Source organism: Acyrthosiphon pisum, chromosome A1 (genome assembly GCF_005508785.2).
Source record: "Acyrthosiphon pisum isolate AL4f chromosome A1, pea_aphid_22Mar2018_4r6ur, whole genome shotgun sequence".
Taxonomy (NCBI): Eukaryota; Metazoa; Arthropoda; class Insecta; order Hemiptera; family Aphididae; genus Acyrthosiphon; species Acyrthosiphon pisum.
The window spans coordinates 127,817,135-127,826,209 of record NC_042494.1 but is presented as its reverse complement, the minus strand read 5'-3'; the positions used below and the strand labels follow the sequence as shown (position 1 = coordinate 127,826,209).

At 26.4% G+C, this 9,075-nt stretch overlaps 1 protein-coding gene across 3 annotated transcripts in view; it reads left to right on the top strand.

Annotated features, from left to right (window-relative positions):
* Positions 1-9,075, top strand: part of LOC100160431 — a 49,922-nt gene that overhangs the window by 4,690 nt on the left and 36,157 nt on the right. The gene's annotated exons all lie outside the window — the stretch shown is intronic.

The following is a 9,075-nucleotide window of genomic DNA, read 5'->3' as shown; positions in this document are numbered from 1 at the left end:
GTTATACACATAGGTACTACGAAAATAATTTATTAATAATTATGAATATGTACTGCTGTAAATGCTTTAAATGCTATAATAAAGACAATTTATTTAGGAATATCAAAAACAATTAATTACCTACTTTAAAAACAGTTTTTATTGTGTGTTTTGTCTTCCCACTATTTTATGTAAATTTCTTATTTTTTACGGTATCTATTACTATGATGTTTTTAACAATAAATGTATTTCTTATGTAGCCAATATATATATTAATATATTATGTATGATATAATATAGTATTAACAAAATAATATGTTTGTGCCACGCACCTACTTCATTATACACTTATATAGTTCTATTTGATATATTATTATATTATGATATGCACTTATGTATAATGCTATAATGTACAATGTATTTTATATTATATTATTATTAAAACTTATAATAAAAAAATTATATTGACTTGAAAAGTTTTCATCATGATATTTGACTAAAGAAAAAGTGCCAAGATAAGATGTGTTTCTGTATCCACCGCATATATGGCATGTGTAATACGCATGAAGCGCAAATATGAAAAATATTAAATTACAGTTTGCAAACAAAGTTAGCATCTTGTATCATTGTGAAGGTTTGGTGTTACCGTTGCGTTCCGGGTATCCGGGTATCACTAACCTTCGCGGGGCCAACCGTAAAGACCCAGTTAGACAAGTTTTGTGATAGTTATTAGTTCCTATATAATATATTAATTTTGTTCAGGGTAAAATATGTTTATTTTGTACATCATAACATTTAACCGGAAATTCAGGAAGAAAATTAGCATATCTACCTATATTAATAATATTATATTATATAAATACAAAAATAATTTGAAAACAAGTAACAACAAAGTAAATTTGGCGCAATTGAATGAGACGAAAATCGTCCCTTATAAGTTATAACCGAAAATTTTTTCATAAAATGTACCCATTGCTAATAAATATAGGGCTGGGATTCCAATACAAATTGCAATGATTTTCAAAACTATAGCTACGCGATGCTCGTTTTATAAAATATACATTTCGTGTATTTTAGAATAAGAATAAGAAATTAGAAATGTTTTGCAGTTTTTGACAATTTTCAAATTTAGTAATTTTTAAATTTTTTAGAGCGTTTTATGAGTTTTAGGTAGATTAGGTATACCCAATCAATACATCCTCATAGTCGTATTATACTTGTATACTCTAATATAAATATTACATTTTTAAGATGATATTATGATTTATGATACGCAAGTTATATAATATGCATGTTGCATGTAGATATACACGTACATTTGCTTACGATAAACCCATTACTTAAATTGTATCTTTAATTTTTATTTTAAAATGTTTAATGATAAGCATGAGAATTTTCTTTTAAACGTATATAAACGTTAAAACATTATATTTTAATAGCGGTGGAATGATTATGTTATTTTCAAGGGAAACCTTGGACTAAATTGGATATAATATTATAATATACTAGGTACCTATATTATTTTACGTATCATCATAAACTCATAATACCCAAAACTTAGATTTTATGATTTTAACAAGAATTTCAATGTTACATTTAAACTTTTATACCACGAGTTTTATTTATCATATATTTTTCAAAACAAATAATTTTTATTTCAAAAACTAACATCATACTTTGTCATGTAAGCAAAATAACTATAAGTTTTTGAATTCAACGTTGAATTAATTTATATTAAAAATGTATTCAGTTTTTGAATCTTAAATTTCTAACCTTTTTTTCTTCTTTTCCTTCGCCGTTCACAGTTTTACTCCCAACTATATGTGGCCACCTTTGTCTACACACTCCTAAATTGTATACTTTAATACATTTATTTAATTAAAGACTTTTTGATTTATGGTATTAAATGTTAATTTAATATTTGATATAGGTGTGTCGTGTGTGAATACAAATATTTATAATATAAATATATAACTCTAACTTACATTATATAATTTTTATTATTTTCCAATGAGAATAATTATTAGTTTGTAGATCAATGATTTAATTATTTAAATTACTAATTAAAAAACGTATGCTTAAATTATATAAAATAATAATGTCTATGAGTTGTAATTATTTAAAGTTAAAATTAGACGAGTGGTGTGGTAGAGGGGTTAGGAGTACCTATCCCGCAAATGTTGATACACTACTCCGCTCACCTAAACTTTAAATTATTATAAGTTATAACTTATCTCTATATATATAAAACGATAAGGTGACTGACTGACTGATATATCAACGCACAGCTTAAACCCCTGGACGGATCTGGTTGAAATTCGGCATACAGATAGCTATTATTACGTAAGAGTCCGCTTAGAAAGGATTTTTGGAAATTCAACTCCTAAAAGGGAAAATAAGGGGTTTTAAGAATACAATAATGGCGCCATCTATCCAGCAAAATCAAATTTAAATATACAACATTGGCGCCAAAATACAAAACGTACGAACTTGACATTTAGAATAGTGGTTCCTCTATTCTCTAATGAACTAGATGTACAATAAGAAAGGATTCTTCCAATATTCGCATTTTAAAGAGATGATCAAACGGGGATTTTTTTGTTTATAAATGATTGCCATTGGTTACTCGAGCAGATCAGGAAACCATATTGTCATGCTTATGGCCTCGAATAAAAAAAAAGAAACTATATCATAAATCCAAAATGTGTGTACTGTGTAGCTTACTATACTCAAAAACTATTCAATTGAATTTGACGAGAATCTCGGAGATAATTTTTATTATTTTATATTATATTTTAGATTCTGAGCGGAACGATGAATGTATTGATTTTACAATGATGTGTGTTTTTTTATTTTATATTATTATATTTTTATTCTTGTGTCTGTCATCACCTTTTAGGACAGTAAAAATGCTTGAATTTTTTCAACAGTATCTTTTCTAATAGAAAAGTGAATCTAGTTGGTACTTTGGGGGGTCAAAAGTAAAAATTTCCCAGTAATTTTCAAAAGATCCGTGAAAAACAAAAGAAAAATTAAGGAAAAACAGGAATTTTTACGCAAAATCTATTTTTGAAAAAATCGAAATGTTTTTTAGTTTTTTTTTCTATAAATATCAATACAATTTTATTTGTTGGTTAAAAAAGCTTGAACATTTAGAAGGCCTAGTATATTGTTTCAAAAACAGATGAAAAAAATCAAAAATCCATAATCACAATTTTTTTTATTAGCAATTTAAGTTCAAATATTGACAAAACACGTAAAAATTACGAAAAATTGCAAATTATTTTTGTGTAAAAATGGAAACTGAAAATGTCCGTAAAGACTAAAGAGCTCAAAATAAGTCAAAATATTTGGAAAATGTTATGGCGAATAGAAAATTCACATTCAGTCAACATTTCATATACGATATACCTACGGTTATTTTTTTAAGATTTGCATCAAAAACCAAAATCAATTTTCTCGAAAACGAGAAATTGCATAAAAATTCCTGTTTTTCCTTAATTTTTCTTAATTAATTAAATAATGTTTCAATATGTGGTTCCGAGTGGAGAAAAATATATTAATTTGTTAGAATTTAAATGATTATAAGATACTACATAATAATTATGTAACAAACTATTATTAAAATATCAGTAAAATAATTTGCTAATTTGTATTTAGTACTTACTATTTAATATTTAAACTTCAAACCATAGGTACTGCGTAGAAGAATTAAACAATAAATAAATATTTTTTTTTAGTAATCACACAGTTGGTAAATCTAATTGTTTGGGAAATAATGTTTAGAAAATATTTAAAGGAAGTACCTAGTTATTTAGAAATTATTATCATTGTTAAAAATATTTTATTACCTATAAATTATAATATTAGAATTCATAAAATTTTTATTACGCCTCATCATTGGTAGATGATAAACGTTACGACAAATTTACAAACCGTACTCAATATTTAGATGAAACCAATATTGTATTTTTACTGTCCATAATTTATAACATTGTTCAACCGATTATATTATATAATATTTTTGTATTAATAATTTGATGTACAAATATACAAATATACAAATCGTGGTAATAAATATTTTGAAATAAAACTTTTTTTGACTTTCACACGTGACAATGCTGTTAAATTGCTGCATGTAGTCTTGTTTTTTTTCCGTAGTGAAGGGAATGTTAGTGTCGAAATTGCAGTTATTTCTACCACGATTTTGATAATGAAAAGTGAAAGGTGAATGTCCCGAGCACGATCGTTATTGTTGCCGCATGCACGCGGTCATCAATTTTGATTTTTGATTCTGAGGGTTCTTATAAATATAAATTTTTTATCTGACACATCTTATTATTTCAATTCTCTATTAAAATTAATAGTTACGCGTATTATACACTAGGTACTGCATGTTATTATATACTGTAATTTTGTTTAATATTCGTGATAAACTTATAGGACATGTTGGATTATCCAGTATATGCGCAAGGTCAAAACAATAATAATAGTATCATTTTAATAGTATGTTACACAAGTAGAAAAAGTTTTGGGGTTGTTGTGTAACATTAATGGCCAATTTATTATAGGTATACATTACTATAAAATGTAACGTGAATTAAGTTTTAGTATAAGTGCAAATTGAAAAATAATTAATACATTTTTTAACTGAATAGTATTAACGTTTTTATGAAATCGAAATCGTTTTAATAAATGCATGTACGAGCAGGTAGCAAGCCATAATTAATTGATTTTGGTAGCATTTAATTTGAAAATGTAAATGTTTAAAATCATTTAACACTATAGTACCTATAGTATAATTTGTGCCTACTCCTACTATAGTATATAATATATAATTATGTACTTATACGACCTATACTAACCTATACGAAAGTGAATTTTGAATGTGATATTTCAATCGTTCCATTGCATACATCTTATTATATACGAAAATACGGAATGTATCTACCTATACAGGGTGATTCATTAAGCGTAAGACACTCGTTATCTCAAAGATAGTATTCAAGTTGTTTAAAAACAACGTTTTTATTAAAAAATCATATTTTTAAATATTTTTTATCCTTATATATTTTTTATAAATATTAGTATTAATTATACCAGCTATATGTATTATGTGATTAAATGTTTTTATTGATCTTGTGCAGATAGGTAACTACTGTGCAATAATGTGCAATAGGGGCATTTGCCCCCCTCCTCCCGAGGACCGAGACTTGTTTTTTTTTTACTGTTTTGTGGAAGTCGTGATTATAAGTTAAATTCCATTATCATGAGTATTATGACTGTATAGGACGTACTCGCCTATATCATGCGTTCCCACTACGATTTAACTATTTTAGATAAGATTTATATTATCTTGAATGGTGGATCCCACCAAATACGGTTGGTATCCAATTTTGTAACTAATATCAATAGGTACCATGGTCCATGTTCTAAGTTAATCATAGAAATAAAGTATAGTAAGTTGTAATCAAAATCAATAATCAATATTCTGTGATAGTAGTTTATTCTTATTATACTTTTACTAAAAGTTAATACGGTCTTAATAGTTGATTCTGTATTTCTGTTAATCTGTTATTCATCTATTGTATTAGTGAGTTTCATTACTTATACTAACTTTACTACATATCTCTTATGCTGACATCCCTTACTGCATGTGTTAATTTAAGCAATATATTTTTATTTTAAATTTTAAGTCTATAAAATAACAAAGTTATGTTATGCCTTATAATATGACCACATATCACTGATAATTTTTAAGTATAATTTGAATTAATTATTCATAATATAATTTTCTCATCTGCTATAATCGACCAATTGCACACTTATGTCCAAATAGTGACTTGCTAATTTGCTTATGCATGATAATTTCATTATTTTGTTATTCTTTGCTTTTTCAACTTAGGTTAAAAACTTGGTTGCGGTCGAGTATGGGACAAGATCTCTTAGTTGGATTGGCTTTACTAAATATTCATAGACACAGGAACATTCAAATAAATGAGGTCATTGATATGTTTGATGCCACGAAAAAAAGAAATATAGACCTTATATTATAATTATTTTGACTATACCTATGACTATAGACTATATTATATTCAAATTTAAACTTTTTAGCAATAAATAATGTGCTTTTACTGTGTTGAATTTATTTTGGATTATAATTGAACAAGTTTGAACCAGTATCTAAGACCCTAACCAAATAAAAAAAATTATTTTATATTCAAATTTCCTTATATTTTAACAGTTGAGAAATTTTCGTATTTTGCTCCCGCTGAAAAATTATTTCAAATACGCCACTGATTTTCTATGATACTGCAATAACTTATGGGCGTTAAGCGTTATGACTTACGTTTGTATAATAATTTGTTTAAGTGGAGTAATTTAACTTTATAACGGCTATATTTATTAATTATTACCAAGTACTTGTGAAATTGCACTATTAAACAATAAAATATTTTAATGCATTGTATATATTATTAAGCTTAGCATGGTAATAAATAATAATAAAACGATTCGTTGTTGAAAACTGCTTGTGAATTTTCAAATTTCATTTAGGTACATATTTTTAGTTATGATTCGTACATTTTAAAAACATATATTTAAATAGTATAAGGTGTATGTAAACTAGCAGTTTACGATGCGCAGTCGTGAAATTGACGGTTCCACACCCATAATTTCTTTAACATTGTTCGTCAACTTAACATCTCCAGTTCTGGATTGTAGGCCACACGTGTAAAAATAATATAACAACTGTGTACTTAGACCCACGTCGTATACATAGACAGCCGATGCCTTTTTCAGTACAATGGATGGAAATATTAATGTATATTTATAAAGTGTCATACCCACGTACTAATACAAATATGTATATAGGTAAGCTGAACAATATAACAATTGTTTAGGCATAGCCGTATAGGATACATAAATACGTATATAGGTATACAGTGAAACCTCTAAATACCGGACACTCTCGGTCGCTGACATTTCGTCCGCTATTCAGAGGGTTCAGTTTGTAGATAATTCGTAATTGTTTTCCAAGGAAACTTGCGGTATTTGGAGGTGCTCACTATTTAGAGTGGAGGTTTAACTGTATATTGTATGAATTATATTTATTAAAGTACGCGGGTAAGTTGGCCGTTGTTTATATGAAAATTGCTGTACAGCTGTGTAATGAAAACTTCCAAATGCAATAAAACAGTATCGAGGCGCATTACCCCGTTTCATTTTACATCGGCGTATATCCTATATTACCTACATATATATATAGTATGTATTATAGTATACATATACCTGTTGTTTTCGACCGACATAATATTACTATAACGAATTAAATTACAATATTGAATATACCATCGATATACATATTGTACTTACTGTGTTATTTACATTTTAGTTTCAACTTTTATCTTTTTGAACTAAGACTAATGCAATATAATCAAATTTCAAACTAACAATGTTTTTACCAACATACTGTAGGTGACATATTTAAATACCTATGATACCAAAAATGAAGTGTTAAATATTATTATTGCTTTGTACAGTATATTTACCGACCCACCGATAATAATTTTAATATAATATAATATAACAGTATTTAATGGGATTTCACAAATTAATGCAAAATGTCTCAAGTTTATAACTTGTAATATGTTTCTATAAGATGGTTCACCAAGCCTGCTCAACGGGACTACATCCTTTTATAATGACTTCGGGGCCTACTTGAAAATCACATTTTTTATATTGGTTATTGACTAATATATAGAAATACTTCGTATATAAACGCACACTCTAAAAGCGTGTGAAATTCTTGGTTTCTTATCAGTTTTTTCGAATAAAGTTGAAAATATTTGAAAACTCTATTTAAATAAATAAATAATATCAATGTTGACTTTATTAAAGCTCATGTTTCAATATTCAATAAATACATACCTAATGAATTGAGGCATTAAAAATGTCACAAAAATACAACAGCAAGCATCCTAACGAAGTATAAAAAATAAATAACTTATTTTTATAATTTAATAAAAATATGTGTATACCTATAGGTATATGATACATATATGTATATTGTATATGATATAAGTTAGTAAGTATGGTATTATACTGCTCTTATTGCAGAATCAACTTTCAAACATAAATAAATATTTTTATATTTATCACGCAATGCTTACAAAAATATTTAAACATTTTTATTTTAACAGATAATATATTTGAGAGTATAGGTTAGGTTGTTCGGGGTGCCACAACTGGGTGACTTCTCTTTCCTGTCAATCAAATATTCAAATCTCATCGAATTTACTTATTGTACATTTGTACACCTAACATGTAAATACAGATTATAAATAAATACATTTTGTTCGATACCTAGGTGGTTTATTTATATATTTTATATTTCTTGAAGTAAATTAACATTTTTAAACATTTAGATAGGTACCTTTATTTATTTTTTTTTTATGTATATTGAATTTATACAACGTAATAAAGTATTTCCTTAATTCCTTTATATGAATCATGTGTGTATTTAGTGCATACAACAAATAAATACCGTCAGACATAATTCAATTAAATAATTAATGCAAACGCATCAATAATTCTGAGCCTCTGAGTTATATAGCTTATATATTATAAAACTAATTATACCTACAAATGCATAAAAACCAATGCGGTAAAATTGATATTTACGTGAACTGACATGGTATAAACACAGTCCACCTATATGACGTGTCTATATTGTTTAATTTGTATAATATTGATACTGGACATTTTATATGAAACAGGTATATTATGTGTAAAAAACATAGATTTGACTACCTAGTATTAATGTTATTAAAATAATATACATATTTTTGATACGAAATAATAACAATCTTATTATAATATAATAGTCGCTACAGCCGCAGTTGCAGTATAGGCCAAAAATATCATAGTGTAATATAATATAGTTATTCATACAAAATATGTAATATTCGTATTAACGTTTCCACGTCTGTAAAATATTTTCAAAGGAGTCTGTTTTACAAAAAAAAAAAAATTCAATCGTAGACTTTAAATGTGCGTTTTGCAACTATATAATATATATATATATATATCACAATA